The sequence below is a fragment of the Emys orbicularis genome, chromosome 19 (genome assembly GCF_028017835.1).
Source record: "Emys orbicularis isolate rEmyOrb1 chromosome 19, rEmyOrb1.hap1, whole genome shotgun sequence".
Lineage (NCBI taxonomy): Eukaryota > Metazoa > Chordata > Testudines > Emydidae > Emys > Emys orbicularis.
This window is the reverse complement of record NC_088701.1, coordinates 1673880-1690314: the sequence shown is the minus strand read 5'-3', so window position 1 is coordinate 1690314 and position 16435 is coordinate 1673880. Positions and strand designations below refer to the sequence as shown.

The window sequence follows — 16435 nt, the reverse complement described above, 5'->3', positions numbered from 1 at the left end:
TCTCGTTTTAAGCTCGGGATGTTGCAAACTGTCGAAGTGGCAACACAACGGTCACTCCTGGAATGCTCCAGTTGTATCCGGCGTCTCTAGCACCTCGCTCTGGGTGTCAAAGGCAGCAGAGACGCAGCAAGCAGAGAAACGGGAGGTTGTGCCGACAATCTGGGTGTCCCAGTGGCAGAGATCTCCTGCTTGCTAGGAAGGGATCTCAGCCATGAGATGAAGGACCAAAGAACCCACGTTGCAGAAATCAGCAGCTGCTAATTCAGGCAAGGGCTACATGAGGTCAGAGACCAGGCCATGGGCTCGGCAGGCGAACACATCCTCACTTACAGAGAATTAGAACAATGGCATCCGAACAGATTTGCTTCCTGAAGGCAGAAGAAGCCACCCAGGACATGGTCTGGGAGCCTGACTTGTGCTGGGAACGCGAGGGGAAGGACCCCAAACATGCGGGTTTCAATCCCAGCCAAAGAGAAGCGCTCTGCCACGCAAGGTGCTGCTTTTGAAAGCTATTAAATGCAAATTTCTCGCATCCATGTTAATCAGCCTGTCAAGCGGGGCCCCTGGCTTCTTTGTGAGCAATCAAAGGGACGGCAGATGTGCCTTGGGCTTCCAGGCAGGCTGAAAGAACAGAAAGGCTGGCGAATAATTTACAGAGAGGCTACCCTAGCAAGGGTCCCTATTTATGTGCTGGGGGGCCCTGTCCCTCCTCCCTGCCTTTACACAAAGGCTTCGCTGCCAGTCCCTGGTCAGGGGAGTTTATTCCTCCTTTGATTGTTTAAGAAACAACACCAGCAGCACTGCGGGCAACCCTCTGAAGGGAGCTCCCCTAACCAGGGCTGGGAAGGCAGTACAGAATCGGGAGCTGGGCCTCGAAGCCTGGACAGGCTGGGTCAGAACAGCGGGCCCGGAACGTACTGGACCTTGAGACATTTTCCTCTACAGGGGCTGGGCCTGGAAGTCACTTTTCAGAACCACTTTGCGCTTTTGCTAATGCGAGGGAGGAGAAATGATCTGAAATCGCAACAGCCACACACGCAAAGAGGGATTCACTGAGGTTATCACCACTTGGAGAGCAAGGGGGGTGGAGAAGCTGGCTGAGCAGATGAGGAGGGAAGGGCCGAATTAGGAAGGGCCTTTAGGCCAAGGAAGGAAGGAAGATGCGTGGCCTAGCCACCAGTCACAGCCCCGGGAGCTAGGTTGTCCCGGATCGGCCACTGACTGTGGGTAAGCGATTACACCTGTGCCTCAGTTTCCCCGCTGTCTGAAGAGGATAATGATCCGGATCCTCCTCACTCGGGGGATGAAGCAGGCAGTGTCTGCACAGCAGTTTGAAGAGGAAAAGCACCGAGCAAACACGAAATCCCCCTTTCCTGGAGTAACGTAGCAGGACAGCAGCATTGCCAGAAACCCCACAAAGCAGGCGGCCATTTACGCTCAGGCTGTGATTAAACCAGGCATCATGAGCTGGACTCCGACAGCAAGGGTGCAGAAGGGCAGATCCCTTCTCCTAACACAGGCGTTCTCAGACGTTTGTCCTGGTGCCCCCTTTCACACAGCAAACCCCTGAGTGCGACCCCCCTTATACATTAAAAACAAACACCATTATAAATGCTGGAGGAAAAGCAGAGTTTGGGGTGGAGGCTGACAACTTGCGACCCCCCCTATAATAACCTCGCGACCCCGAGGGGTCCCGACACCCAGTTTGAGAACCCCTGTCCTAACAGCTCTGGACTGCCGAGGAGCTGAGCCGATCTCCTGCAGCTCCAGCCGCGTCGCGTTAGCTAGGCGGGTGAGACCTTGTGCTCGCGGGGCGGCAAGAGACCGAGAGGAAGTTGGCTACATCACAGGAACTCCTCTGCTGATGGGAGGGAGGAGTTAGCCAAGGAAGGCCACAGACTGCATGGTCTTTGCCTTCCTAAATACCCGACAGCGGAGGACTCTCCTCAACCCACCTGGGAGGAGCCAGTGGATACTGACAGCAAGACTGTCACCAGAACCAGTGTCTGGGTGTACACCATCAGCTGGCCCACCACCCATGCTCCTCCCGCATCAAATCTGTGTAGATCTCAAAGCACTTTGCAAACAGCAAGTAACCAAGCCTTAAACCCTGTTTAAAGGGGAAGTTTTGCAGATGGGGAAACTGAGGCGCAAAGCCAGACAGCAATGGAACAGCACCTGGATTTCGAGGCGCCGGTGCTTTACCACTAGACAAGGAACCTCCGAAAACGGAGCAAAAACCAGCTGCAGGACGGTTTGGCCCAAGAGAGAATTTTCAGGCCCAAAGGAATTTTGTTTGTTTGTTTTAACACATGCCGCCGGGGTATTCGCCAAGAGAGGGAGGGAGCACCACGATTTTACACCCCCGCCACGTGCCCAGTGGGCTCTCCCGGCATCTCCCCCCGCAGAGCTCCCACATGGGTCCAAGTAGGAGTTCGTTAACACATGCCGGCCCAGCGAGCGGGCGGGCGGCTGGGGCTCAAATGCATCCCTCCCGGCTGGCCCGAGAAACGCCATTTCTAGCAGCCAAAGGGGACTCTTGTCTGTTACAGACGTGGCGCTGGGCGGGGTGCACAGTGAGAGCAGCAACTGGGTAACGAGGGACCCCTACTCTGCCCTGTTCCAACATCCGACACCATCAGCACAGCAAGAACCAACCCGGGCAGAAAGCGCTTTGCCACGTCTCTTCGGGCCTGGCCTTAGGTCCCTCCCAACAGAGGCTCTGAAACCTGCTCAAAAAGAGCCCCTCGGCCCAAGGAAGACTAAGAGCTCCCATGTCAGAGTGGTTAGCTTCGCCTGAGCCACCCCAGGCAGCAGAGAAGCACCCATACGCCAGGTCTGCACCCGTTCAGGTCCCCGACTGCAATCACGGGGGGCCGGCAAACCCCGGGGGAAGCCCAGAGCCACTGGATGAAGCATCAAGGCAGAGCGAGTATCGCGTCAGCGCACTGAAGGCACTCTGGCTAGGAGAAGCCGCTTGCCCCATACCTGGAGTGTTTTACACTCACGCATCGTTCTCTTGCTGATGCAAAGTTTGAAAGCGGAGTAGACGTAACTCCGAGTGACCTTGGGTAACAACGCACGTCTATGGGAGGAAATCATAAATGTAAACCTTCTCCAGGCTGTTGCTTTTCCATCCAACCAGCGCTTTACGGGACAAATCTAGAAGACGACGGTGTGGCTGAGACAGATACAGAACAGGCCAGCAACGCAGGCCAGCAGGAGGCCAGGAACACCCCAACTCCCGCAGAACACGCACCGGAGAAAGGACTTCTCTGAACAGCATTGCGGACAGAATCCTTGAGGCCACGTCCAGCCCAGCCCACGGCTTAGCTGGCCTCTGAACGGCGCCAGGTTCTCTCCCCAGCCTCGCCTAGGGTGGAGCTGAAAGCACTACTGCCCCCATCACTGAGCCACGGAGGTCTGAGACAGAAGAAGACCTGCTGTACCTGATCCAGCCTCCAACCAAGCCAGGGCTGTTCCCGCCCAGGTTTCTCCGCAGTTCTGTCTGATTTGAATGGGCTCGGTCAGCTTAAAGAAAAGGTCTTTTTTAAAAGATCCTGATCTCTGTTAACACCCAAGACGCTTTGTAAGATCTAACTTCGCCCGTTCAAACTGCTCAGCGGGGACAATAATTGAGAGAGCTCAAATACCCTGGAAAGGAGAGAGAGAGACGGCAACTGTGCAGTAGGATCACCACCGACCCGCTCGCCACAGGCAGAGGGTCACGTTAAAGGGTCAGATCAGATCAACCATTTCCATTTTAAAACAGCCTCACACTGGTGCCTCCATGCACTGCCTCCGTTCCTTTAACGGATCGAATCCCTGGAGACTCTTGGCTGAAAAGAAGGGGGAGAACCGGTAAGTCAATGTAGCCGGGCCCCGCTTCCCATCTGCAAGAACAGGGACGACACTTCCCCTCTCTCAGCCTTCGGAGTCAGACCGGCCTGGGCAAGGACCGTGCTACGCGTCTGTCGAGTGACTCAACCGTCTCTTGGACAAACTGGACTCCGAGATCCCCAGGCCAGAAGGGATCATCTAGTGAGTCCGACCCCCTGCGTAACCCAGGCCAGAGAACTGCCCCAAACGAATGCCTAGAGCACAGCTTTCCGAAAACCCTCCAATCGGGATTTAAAGATTGCCAGTGATGGAGAATCCACCCCGATCCCTGGGAAATTGCTCCAGTGGTTAATTACTCTCGCAGTAAAAACGGACACCTTATTTCCCGTCTAAATTTGACTAGCTTCAACTTCCAGCTGATGGATCCCGTTAGACCTCCCTCTGCTAGTCTCAAGAGCCCATCGTCAAATCTTTGTTCCCCATGTAGGCCCTTACAGACTGAGCTCAAGTCACCCCTCCACCTTCTCTTTGTTAAGCTAAGTCAATTGAGCTCCGAGTCTCACTGTAAGGTACGATGAGGAAACTGAGGCAGAGAAGGTGACAGACATGCCCCAGGCTAGAAAGAGAATCAGAGAGCAGCATTTCCTGAGTCCTAAACTCCTGGGCCTCAACCACTGGACCCCCTTTCTCTTTGGATTTCAGGAAGTGTCCGTTTCTACAGCACATCCCCCAGGCAACAGCAAAGAGGAAAGAACCAAGGTTCCTAGTCCGAATGTCCTGAGGTTCTTCGGACCACAAACAAAGCTGGCACATTACAGACCCTGAGAGACGCTCCTTCTGTAGCCACCAATAGGTTCGATCCATGCACCTAGCGTGGAGAAAAGCCTGAAGTGAACACACACATCCCTCCTTCACACCAAGAGGAGGGCGTTCCCCACACATGCTGGAGTGCGCAAACTAGCCCAGGGAAGGTCTCAAGTGGGAAACATTTCCCATAAGGGAGCTGTCGAAAGCAGCAGCCAGGGTGCACCTACGCCAGCCTGGAAACCCCTCACGCCTGGCCCCACACACGCTGCAGCTAGAACCATGCCACTGTCGCTCAGCCCAGCTCCGTCCTAGCGTTCCCGGGGCAGGGCCTCAGAATGAACCATGTCACTGAGGAAGGGTTCACGTCGCTCTCCTCCATGCCCGCAGGGAGCACCTTCAGTGGGGGCAGGCGCTGCCTGCACTTCCCCTCTGAACAGAGCTTTCCGACGGTGACCGCAGCTCGCGCTGCGAGACGGAAAGGAAGGATGGGGCAGGGCTCAGGACAGCAGCCTGCGATTCTGGAGACCCAGGTTCAATTCCCTGCCCCGACACAGGCCCCCTGAGCGACCTTGGGCAAGTCCCTGTCTCACAAGAGGGTTGCGAGGGAAGCTCCCATGTGGCATTTGTCAGCCATGGATCATAAAGCGCTTTACCCAGGAGGCCAGGATCACCACCCCCATTTTACAGACAGGGAAATTGAGGCCCAGACTTGCCCAAGGTCCCCCAAAAGGCCAGTGGTAGAGCAAGGTCTCCCCAAACCCAGTCCAGTTCTCTACCCACTAGGCCAGACTCCAGTGACAAGGACCGCATGCGACACCTGGTTGGTAGCCAGCAAAAACAAGCGACATCCTAAAGCACACAGACCGCTCCGTGCGCTCACCCCTGCTTTCCACGGGTTCCCATTTCGGTAGCCACCTACAGCAAGCTAGAAAAGGGAACAAATATTCAAAGGTTTAAAGGGAGTTTTCCCCCTGTATTTAGTTTTTTGATTACAGATGCCAAACAGGTGCCCTGGGCATCTGCTTTGCATTCGCTAGCCTTTCAAACTGACACGAGCCAGGTTACACACTCACACTCACCGTATGTTTGAAACAAAGATCCTGTGGCACCTTAAAGACTAACAGATGTCTTTAAGGTGCCACAGGACTCTTTTTTGCTTTCTACAGATCCAGACTAACACAGCTACCCCTCTGATACCTGTATGTTTGAGACACTCATGCTGCTAGGAGAAAACTGGCACAGAGAATCTTTCGCCTGACTTGGACTGCCAGGTCTTCCAATAGTCAATATGTAGCAGGAGAGCGTCAGCATGTGATAGGAAGAGAGACTAAAAAGCCAGGGATAGTTTACTTTAAAAAAGGGGACATGATAAAAGTGTACAGAATAATCAATGGTACTGACATTGGGAAGGTCTGTTCTCCCTGCGTCATCACAAAAGACCAAGGGGCCATGTCAATAAAATTAAAAGGAAGCAAATGAAAGGAAATACTTTGTAGCCTGTGGAACTCACTGCCATATGATGCTGTTGAGGCCAGAACTCAGCAAGATTGAAAATGGATGTTTATATGGATAACAAGCATAGCCAGAGTTAAAATAGCAAACACCGTGTTTGTACAGCACCTGAAATAATGGGGCCCCGTTCTTTGCTGTCCCTGGGCATGACCGCAATAAACAGGAATACAATAATTACAAAAAGGTTTTGAAGGGATATAAAACCTCACGCATCAGGTCTTAAGTCTCTGACTACTATGGATTCAGATGAGACCCTTAGAGAAGCAGATCATCCTATATCTGTCTGTAGGGCTTTTTGCACTGTCCTTGGTCACCGTCAGAGACAGAATACTGGGCTAGATTGACCTCAGGTCTGATCCAGACTGGAGATTCTTGTGTTCCTAAGATATGATAGCAAAAATCAACCATCCATGTGTAAGTGTAAAGGGGAACAACGGGATAGGTCAGGCCAAATGTTTAGAGGGCTATTTTAAGAATATTTTTAGGATTTTAAAAAAGGAGATGGTTTGAATTAAAGCATCTCCATTTGCAACCCCATGACCTGCCCATTAAACTGATTACAAACAAGAGCTGAAATTGACTAACTTATTTCATTGTCCAACCTGAGTAAAACAAAGCAAACAGCTTGAATGGAGACATTTAAATTAGTTTTGGGGTTTTATTAATGATTCTATTGGTTTTAATCATTTTCAGAGGTTAGTAATAGAAAAGGAAATTTGTTTATTGAACAGATTAATTTCAACCTGACGCTGTCCCTTTAAAGTAACAAAGGGAAAGAGAAATTAAGTCTAGTGATATCTGGAGATCTGTGTGCGCTTGGGAATCCTTGTTTTAAAATAGAGGTGAAGGCTATGTGCCTTTGCTGGCCGACAGCTGTTCGGTATCGCACAGAACGCAGAGCATAAAAAGCGGGTCTTTGGGAAAGGAAAGATTGTTGCATGAACCCTAAGGAAAAAGAAAAAGCTCTGCTTTGAAAAACTATTTCCACGTGCCCTGACAAACAACAAGCTATTTATTTTTATTTCAATCATATTAAAAAGATACTTCTCCGAGGCCCCACGTGCCCTAAACACATACATCATCAGCACAAGAAAATCCCAGCAACATTGTATAAATCATTTCAACAGGCACGCAGCCAGGTAGACACCTACAGAAACCCCTTGTCACCCCTCCATCGTTATAGGACACGCAGCCATCTTTCGGAGATGGTTTTTGTAGGGTGCCTGGACAGGCACCAAATTCATGCTATTTCAGACCAAAGGAAGGGGATCAAGTTCCACCTGGATCTTTTCTGGGGTGTAACACTGCAACATTCCTTGTGGCGCATGGGGGGATGCTAAGGCCGGGTCACTCTTGTTCCAAAGCATTGGGAGAGGTTTCCAACTGCTCAGAGCAGCGGCTGCATTAGCAAATCACAGAGAGAAAGGAAGCCCCCCAGTAATCTGAAGCAGGAACGTTCCTGGTTTAAGAAACTGTAAAACAAAGGCTCAGTATGAGGTCGACAATCGCACAGACACATGCATTGGTGAATGCTTAAAGATCAGCTGGCACCGATCTGTGGGGCAGGACGTTAGACTTCTAATAAATAAGCAAGAAGCCCCACACAGGAGGACTTGGCCACCTCCCCGCCATGCACGCTGCATTGAAATGAAGCATTAGGACAAATTCGCATTTTCCATTACCTCGTCTCTTTCCACTGCCACCTGCTTTCCCCATACTCGCTACCCTCCCAGGCCAAACGGCGGCGCTGGATACATCCCAGATGTCGGGCTAAAGAACGCCACATTTCTAAAAATGTAAAAAGCCTCTCCCCAGTACGGAACTTTATATGGGACGGTGCTTCAGACACTAGCATTCGCAGCATCCCCCAAGAACGAACTCACGAGTAGATGTGCTTTGTGCATTGCTACCCCATAGACTAAGGGGAGCACGTTGGTCAGCTCACCAAATAGCTGACCTATGCTTTGTCTCAAACCTTGGAGAGCTGGACAGCTGGTGCAAGTGGAAGTCAATAATGGGGAAATCAATTGAACTGTGGCAGATTTACTCCATAAAAACGTTCCACTGGTCAAAGGGGATCAAATGCGGAAAGTCAATAGAACATCTTGAAATCTGATGAAAAATCAGATCTCGGTCTTAGTGCTTTATTATTGACTAAGAAGCTGTTTCAGAACTGTATTGACAAAGGGAGAACATCGGATTTTAAAAAAATACATTCAAAAGCAAATTTCCTTCTAGTCCCACGCGAATGTCAAAACAGAGAACACTTAAGGAGTATGTTACATGGGCCTCAGGCACACAATGAAAATAACCTCGTCTGTATCACTTATTTATATTACAGTAGCATGTTGAGGCTTCAACTGAGATCTAGGCCCCAGCGTGCCAGTCACAGAGCGGCTGTTTCGAAGCTCTTCAGGACAGGGACCGAGAGGGAAGCAGGCAAAAAAGACACTGAAAGGTGAAGTGATTTGCCCAAGATCAGAGTCATGAACAGAACCAATGTCTGAACCCCATGCCACTGGCCTCGTCGTTAGACCCCCGTACTTCGGTCACTATCCAGTCCTCCCAGGGCTGGGGCAGCAAGCAGTGCGCAGGGAAGGTTTTCACTGAACGTTTACATTCGTATTTAATTAATGTAATCTGCACGGCTGATAAATCTGGTCTCGCTGTATAAACTAACCCTGCTATAAAGATTAAAGCGCGTGGGACCTCACTCCGGCCCCAGAGCTCAGGAAAGAAGGTTCTTATACTATGGGTGTTGGATCTGCTTTGTGCCACGTAAACCAACCCCTAATTTGGGCGGTGGGAATGCCCATGTGAGGGATGCTGAGGGTGGGAAACAGCGGCGCTGGGCCCTGGTACAACCAGTCTGTGCACTCCTACCCACGACAGGCAGCGGTAACCGAGCACAGCGCTCGGAAGATTGCTGGGGGGAGGAAAGCGAGCGAGAGACCCCAGAAGGAAGAGCTGGCCCAGCAGCATGGCCCCCAGCCAGCGTTCCCCCAGCCCCCTGACAGCTCCTCTTCCAGAGGCAGCCTGGCCCTGGTGGTCTCCAAAGCCCTCAGCGGAGGTGATGAGAGAAGGTGGGACTAGGGAGGGATATGCACTGCTTCCCCAACTCTGCAGCGAGCACAGCTTCGGCAGAGCAAGGCGACACTCCCGGCCAGACTACCCTCAAGGTGGGCGGCTAATTTCAGCCAGGAACAGCCCTGGAGCACCTGCTTTTAACCCCAGCAACACTGCTTTGGGGGTGAAGGAAATTCAACTGTGGCTCCAACCATGACAGCGATTCAAGATGTCAGGCCACATGGCGATAACACCACCGTCAGTGCCCCCTCCCTGGGTCCAGCAGCTCCAGGAGGGAGAGCGGAGACTAACGGCCTTCCACAAAACCAAACTACCCGCAGCAAACAGCAAGGAAGTTTTCTTGATGGCCTCTCCAGCGAAGGGTCTGCTAGCCACCCCTCAGGAATGCCATGCTAGCCATAGGGGTGACGTCTCTAGGAAATGCAGCATGGCACAGGGATGTTGCCTGCAGCGGCCTGGAGCATCCCGCCCAAGGTCTGGCAGAGGCTTTTCCTGCCCAGTGGAAACAACCTGGAGTTGGGCACCCATAAAAAGGGAACGCAGCCTCGCCCAAGAGAGTGCCACCCGCAGTTACTGCTCCTGCCCAACTTCCAGACACATGCTCCTCCACAGACCCGTCCCAGAGACTTTGCACCCTGCACCCGCCGCCTCCAATTCCTCCCCGCCCCAAACAAAAACAAGGAAGACAAGACTAAACATTGCACATCCGAAGTGAAACATGGGATTAAAGCCCAGCCACAGGGTAAGGGCCGCCCCGGGCAAACACTCAGTGACTTCCAGCTGCCGCCTGCCAGGGAATCTGACCTCGCCCGCACTTTGGAGACGATTATTGAGCTTGGCACACCAATAAAGAGCCCCTGTGAACCCCAGGGAGGGCACCCGCCCACCCAAGGAAGAGCAAAGACCCAGGGGACAGAAGACACTGGCTGACACATGGCGACCTTTACCACGAGCACGGCTACAAGAAGAGACTCCTGGCCCCTGAGCTACCAGGGCGCTGCTGCGGCCCCACTGCTGGAGGGGGAGACGCAGCCAGCTCAGGAGCCAAAGGGCTATGTGGGGCCGCAAGCCCCTTAACACGGGCCAGGCCTCTTCCGTGCCCCAGGCACCTCCTGACCCCAAGGTATGTCTTGCTCCCAGCCTCCCTCGAGCCCTGGCCACCCCATGACCCTGCCCCACCCCCATCCCTACATACACCCAGACTCCTACCCCAGACACCCCCCATTACCCTGCCCCACCCCCATCCCTACATACACCCAGACTCCTACCCCAAAACACCCCCCATTACCCTGCCCCAACCCCCATCCCTACATACACCCAGACTCCTACCCCAAAACACCCCCATTACCCTGCCCCACCCCCATCCCTACATACACCCAGACTCCTACCCCAAAACACCCCCCATTACCCTGCCCCACCCCCATCCCTACATACACCCAGACTCCTACCCCAAACACCCCCATTACCCTGCCCCAACCCCCATCCCTACATACACCCAGACTCCTACCCCAAAACACCCCCATTACCCTGCCCCACCCCCATCCCTACATACACCCAGACTCCTACCCCAAAACACCCCCATTACCCTGCCCCACCCCCATCCCTACATACACCCAGACTCCTACCCGACACCCCCCATTACCCTGCCCCACCCCCATCCCTACATACACCCAGACTCCTACCCCAAACACCCCCCATTACCCTGCCCCAACCCCCATCCCTACATACACCCAGACTCCTACCCGACACCCCCCATTACCCTGCCCCACCCCCATCCCTACATACACCCAGACTCCTACCCCAGACACCCCCCATTACCCTGTCCCAACCCTCATCCCTACATACACCCAGACTCCTACCCCAAACACCCGCATTACCCTGCCCCACCCCCATCCCTACATACACCCAGACTCCTACCCGACACCCCCCATTACCCTGCCCCACCCCCATCCCTACATACACCCAGACTCCTACCCCAAAACACCCCCATTACCCTGCCCCAACCCCCATCCCTACATACACCCAGACTCCTACCCCAAAACACCCCCATTACCCTGCCCCACCCCCATCCCTACATACACCCAGACTCCTACCCCAAAACACCCCCCATTACCCTGCCCCACCCCCATCCCTACATACACCCAGACTCCTACCCCAAACACCCCCATTACCCTGCCCCAACCCCCATCCCTACATACACCCAGACTCCTACCCCAAACACCCCCCATTACCCTGCCCCACCCCCATCCCTACATACACCCAGACTCCTACCCGACACCCCCCATTACCCTGCCCCACCCCCATCCCTACATACACCCAGACTCCTACCCCAAACACCCCCCATTACCCTGCCCCAACCCCCATCCCTACATACACCCAGACTCCTACCCCAGACACCCCCCATTACCCTGCCCCACCCCCATCCCTACATACACCCAGACTCCTACCCCAAAACACCCCCATTACCCTGCCCCACCCCCATCCCTACATACACCCAGACTCCTACCCCAAAACACCCCCATTACCCTGCCCCACCCCCATCCCTACATACACCCAGACTCCTACCCGACACCCCCCATTACCCTGCCCCACCCCCATCCCTACATACACCCAGACTCCTACCCGACACCCCCCATTACCCTGCCCCAACCCCCATCCCTACATACACCCAGACTCCTACCCCAAAACACCCCCCATTACCCTGCCCCAACCCCCATCCCTACATACACCCAGACTCCTACCCGACACCCCCCATTACCCTGCCCCAACCCCCATCCCTACATACACCCAGACTCCTACCCCAAACACCCCCCATTACCCTGCCCCAACCCCCATCCCTACATACACCCAGACTCCTACCCCAGAAACCCCCCATTACCCTGCCCCAACCCCCATCCCTACATACACCCAGACTCCTACCCCAGAAACCCCCCATTACCCTGCCCCAACCCCCATCCCTACATACACCCAGACTCCTACCCCAGACACCCCCATCCCAACATACACCCAGACTCCTACCCCAGAAACCCCCCATTACCCTGCCCCAACCCCCATCCCTACATACACCCAGACTCCTACCCCAGAAACCCCCCATTACCCTGCCCCAACCCCCATCCCTACATACACCCAGACTCCTACCCCAGACACCCCCATCCCAACATACACCCAGACTCCTACCCCAAACACCCCCCATTACCCTGCCCCAACCCCCATCCCTACATACACCCAGACTCCTACCCCAGAAACCCCCCATTACCCTGCCCCAACCCCCATCCCTACATACACCCAGACTCCTACCCCAGACACCCCCATCCCAACATACACCCAGACTCCTACCCCAGACACCCCCCATTACCCTGCCCCAACCCCCATCCCTACATACACCCAGACTCCTACCCGACACCCCCCATTACCCTGCCCCACCCCCATCCCTACATACACCCAGACTCCTACCTGACACCCCCCATTACCCTGCCCCAACCCCCATCCCTACATACACCCAGACTCCTACCCGACACCACCCATTACCCTGCCCCAACCCCCATCCCTACATACACCCAGACTCCTACCCCAAACACCCCCCATTACCCTGCCCCAACCCCCATCCCTACATACACCCAGACTCCTACCCCACAAACCCCCCATTACCCTGCCCCAACCCCCATCCCTACATACACCCAGACTCCTACCCCAGAAACCCCCCATTACCCTGCCCCAACCCCCATCCCTACATACACCCAGACTCCTACCCCAGACACCCCCATCCCAACATACACCCAGACTCCTACCCCAGACACCCCCCATTACCCTGCCCCAACCCCCATCCCTACATACACCCAGACTCCTACCCGACACCCCCCATTACCCTGCCCCACCCCCATCCCTACATACACCCAGACTCCTACCCGACACCCCCCATTACCCTGCCCCAACCCCCATCCCTACATACACCCAGACTCCTACCCGACACCACCCATTACCCTGCCCCAACCCCCATCCCTACATACACCCAGACTCCTACCCCAAACACCCCCCATTACCCTGCCCCAACCCCCATCCCTACATACACCCAGACTCCTACCCGACACCCCCCATTACCCTGCCCCACCCCCATCCCTACATACACCCAGACTCCTACCCCAAACACCCCCCATTACCCTGCCCCAACCCCCATCCCTACATACACCCAGACTCCTACCCGACACCACCCATTACCCTGCCCCAACCCCCATCCCTACATACACCCAGACTCCTACCCCAAAACACCCCCATTACCCTGCCCCAACCCCCATCCCTACATACACCCAGACTCCTACCCCAAACACCCCCCATTACCCTGCCCCAACCCCCATCCCTACATACACCCAGACTCCTACCCCAGACACCCCCATCCCAACATACACCCAGACTCCTACCCCAGACACCCCCCATTACCCTGCCCCAACCCCCATCCCTACATACACCCAGACTCCTACCCGACACCCCCCATTACCCTGCCCCACCCCCATCCCTACATACACCCAGACTCCTACCCGACACCCCCCATTACCCTGCCCCAACCCCCATCCCTACATACACCCAGACTCCTACCCGACACCCCCCATTACCCTGCCCCAACCCCCATCCCTACATACACCCAGACTCCTACCCCAAACACCCCCCATTACCCTGCCCCAAGCCCCATCCCTACATACACCCAGACTCCTACCCGACACCCCCCATTACCCTGCCCCTCCCCCATCCCTACATACACCCAGACTCCTACCCCAGACACCCCCCATTACCCTGCCCCACCCCCATCCCTACATACACCCAGACTCCTACCCCAAAACACCCCCCATTACCCTGCCCCACCCCCATCCCTACATACACCCAGACTCCTACCCCAAACACCCCCCATTACCCTGCCCCAACCCCCATCCCTACATACACCCAGACTCCTACCCCAAACACCCCCCATTACCCTGCCCCAACCCCCATCCCTACATACACCCAGACTCCTACCCGACACCCCCCATTACCCTGCCCCAACCCCCATCCCTACATACACCCAGACTCCTACCCCAAACACCCCCCATTACCCTGCCCCACCCCCATCCCTACATACACCCAGACTCCTACCCGACACCACCCATTACCCTGCCCCAACCCCCATCCCTACATACACCCAGACTCCTACCCCAAACACCCCCCATTACCCTGCCCCAACCCCCATCCCTACATACACCCAGACTCCTACCCGACACCCCCCATTACCCTGCCCCACCCCCATCCCTACATACACCCAGACTCCTACCCCAAACACCCCCCATTACCCTGCCCCAACCCCCATCCCTACATACACCCAGACTCCTACCCGACACCACCCATTACCCTGCCCCAACCCCCATCCCTACATACACCCAGACTCCTACCCCAAAACACCCCCATTACCCTGCCCCAACCCCCATCCCTACATACACCCAGACTCCTACCCCAAACACCCCCCATTACCCTGCCCCAACCCCCATCCCTACATACACCCAGACTCCTACCCCAGACACCCCCATCCCAACATACACCCAGACTCCTACCCCAGACACCCCCCATTACCCTGCCCCAACCCCCATCCCTACATACACCCAGACTCCTACCCGACACCCCCCATTACCCTGCCCCACCCCCATCCCTACATACACCCAGACTCCTACCCGACACCCCCCATTACCCTGCCCCAACCCCCATCCCTACATACACCCAGACTCCTACCCCAAACACCCCCCATTACCCTGCCCCAACCCCCATCCCTACATACACCCAGACTCCTACCCCAAAACACCCCCATTACCCTGCCCCACCCCCATCCCTACATACACCCAGACTCCTACCCGACACCCCCCATTACCCTGCCCCAACCCCCATCCCTACATACACCCAGACTCCTACCCCAAACACCCCCCATTACCCTGCCCCACCCCCATCCCTACATACACCCAGACTCCTACCCCAAACACCCCCCATTACCCTGCCCCACCCCCATCCCTACATACACCCAGACTCCTACCCCAAACACCCCCCATTACCCTGCCCCAAGCCCCATCCCTACATACACCCAGACTCCTACCCGACACCCCCCATTACCCTGCCCCTCCCCCATCCCTACATACACCCAGACTCCTACCCGACACCCCCCATTACCCTGCCCCACCCCCATCCCTACATACACCCAGACTCCTACCCCAGACACCCCCCATTACCCTGCCCCACCCCCATCCCTACATACACCCAGACTCCTACCCCAAAACACCCCCCATTACCCTGCCCCACCCCCATCCCTACATACACCCAGACTCCTACCCCAAACACCCCCCATTACCCTGCCCCAACCCCCATCCCTACATACACGCAGACTCCTACCCGACACCCCCCATTACCCTGCCCCAACCCCCATCCCTACATACACCCAGACTCCTACCCCAGAAACCCCCCATTACCCTGCCCCAACCCCCATCCCTACATACACCCAGACTCCTACCCCAGACACCCCCATCCCAACATACACCCAGACTCCTACCCCAGACACCCCCCATTACCCTGCCCCAACCCCCATCCCTACATACACCCAGACTCCTACGCCAGAAACCCCCCATTACCCTGCCCCAACCCCCATCCCTACATACACCCAGACTCCTACCCCAGAAACCCCCCATTACCCTGCCCCAACCCCCATCCCTACATACACCCAGACTCCTACCCCAGACACCCCCATCCCTACATACACCCAGACTCCTACCCCAAACACCCCCCATTACCCTGCCCCACCCCCATCCCTACATACACCCAGACTCCTACCCCAAACACCCCCCATTACCCTGCCCCAAGCCCCATCCCTACATACACCCAGACTCCTACCCGACACCCCCCATTACCCTGCCCCTCCCCCATCCCTACATACACCCAGACTCCTACCCGACACCCCCCATTACCCTGCCCCACCCCCATCCCTACATACACCCAGACTCCTACCCCAGACACCCCCCATTACCCTGCCCCACCCCCATCCCTACATACACCCAGACTCCTACCCCAAAACACCCCCCATTACCCTGCCCCACCCCCATCCCTACATACACCCAGACTCCTACCCCAAACACCCCCCATTACCCTGCCCCAACCCCCATCCCTACATACACGCAGACTCCTACCCGAC

The 16435-nt window shown here is 55.5% G+C and overlaps 1 protein-coding gene across 1 annotated transcript in view; it reads right to left on the bottom strand.

The window, feature by feature from the left end:
• The window catches only part of CARM1 (coactivator associated arginine methyltransferase 1), a 57974-nt gene that overhangs the window by 40742 nt on the left and 797 nt on the right, over positions 1-16435 (bottom strand). The window lies entirely within an intron of this gene.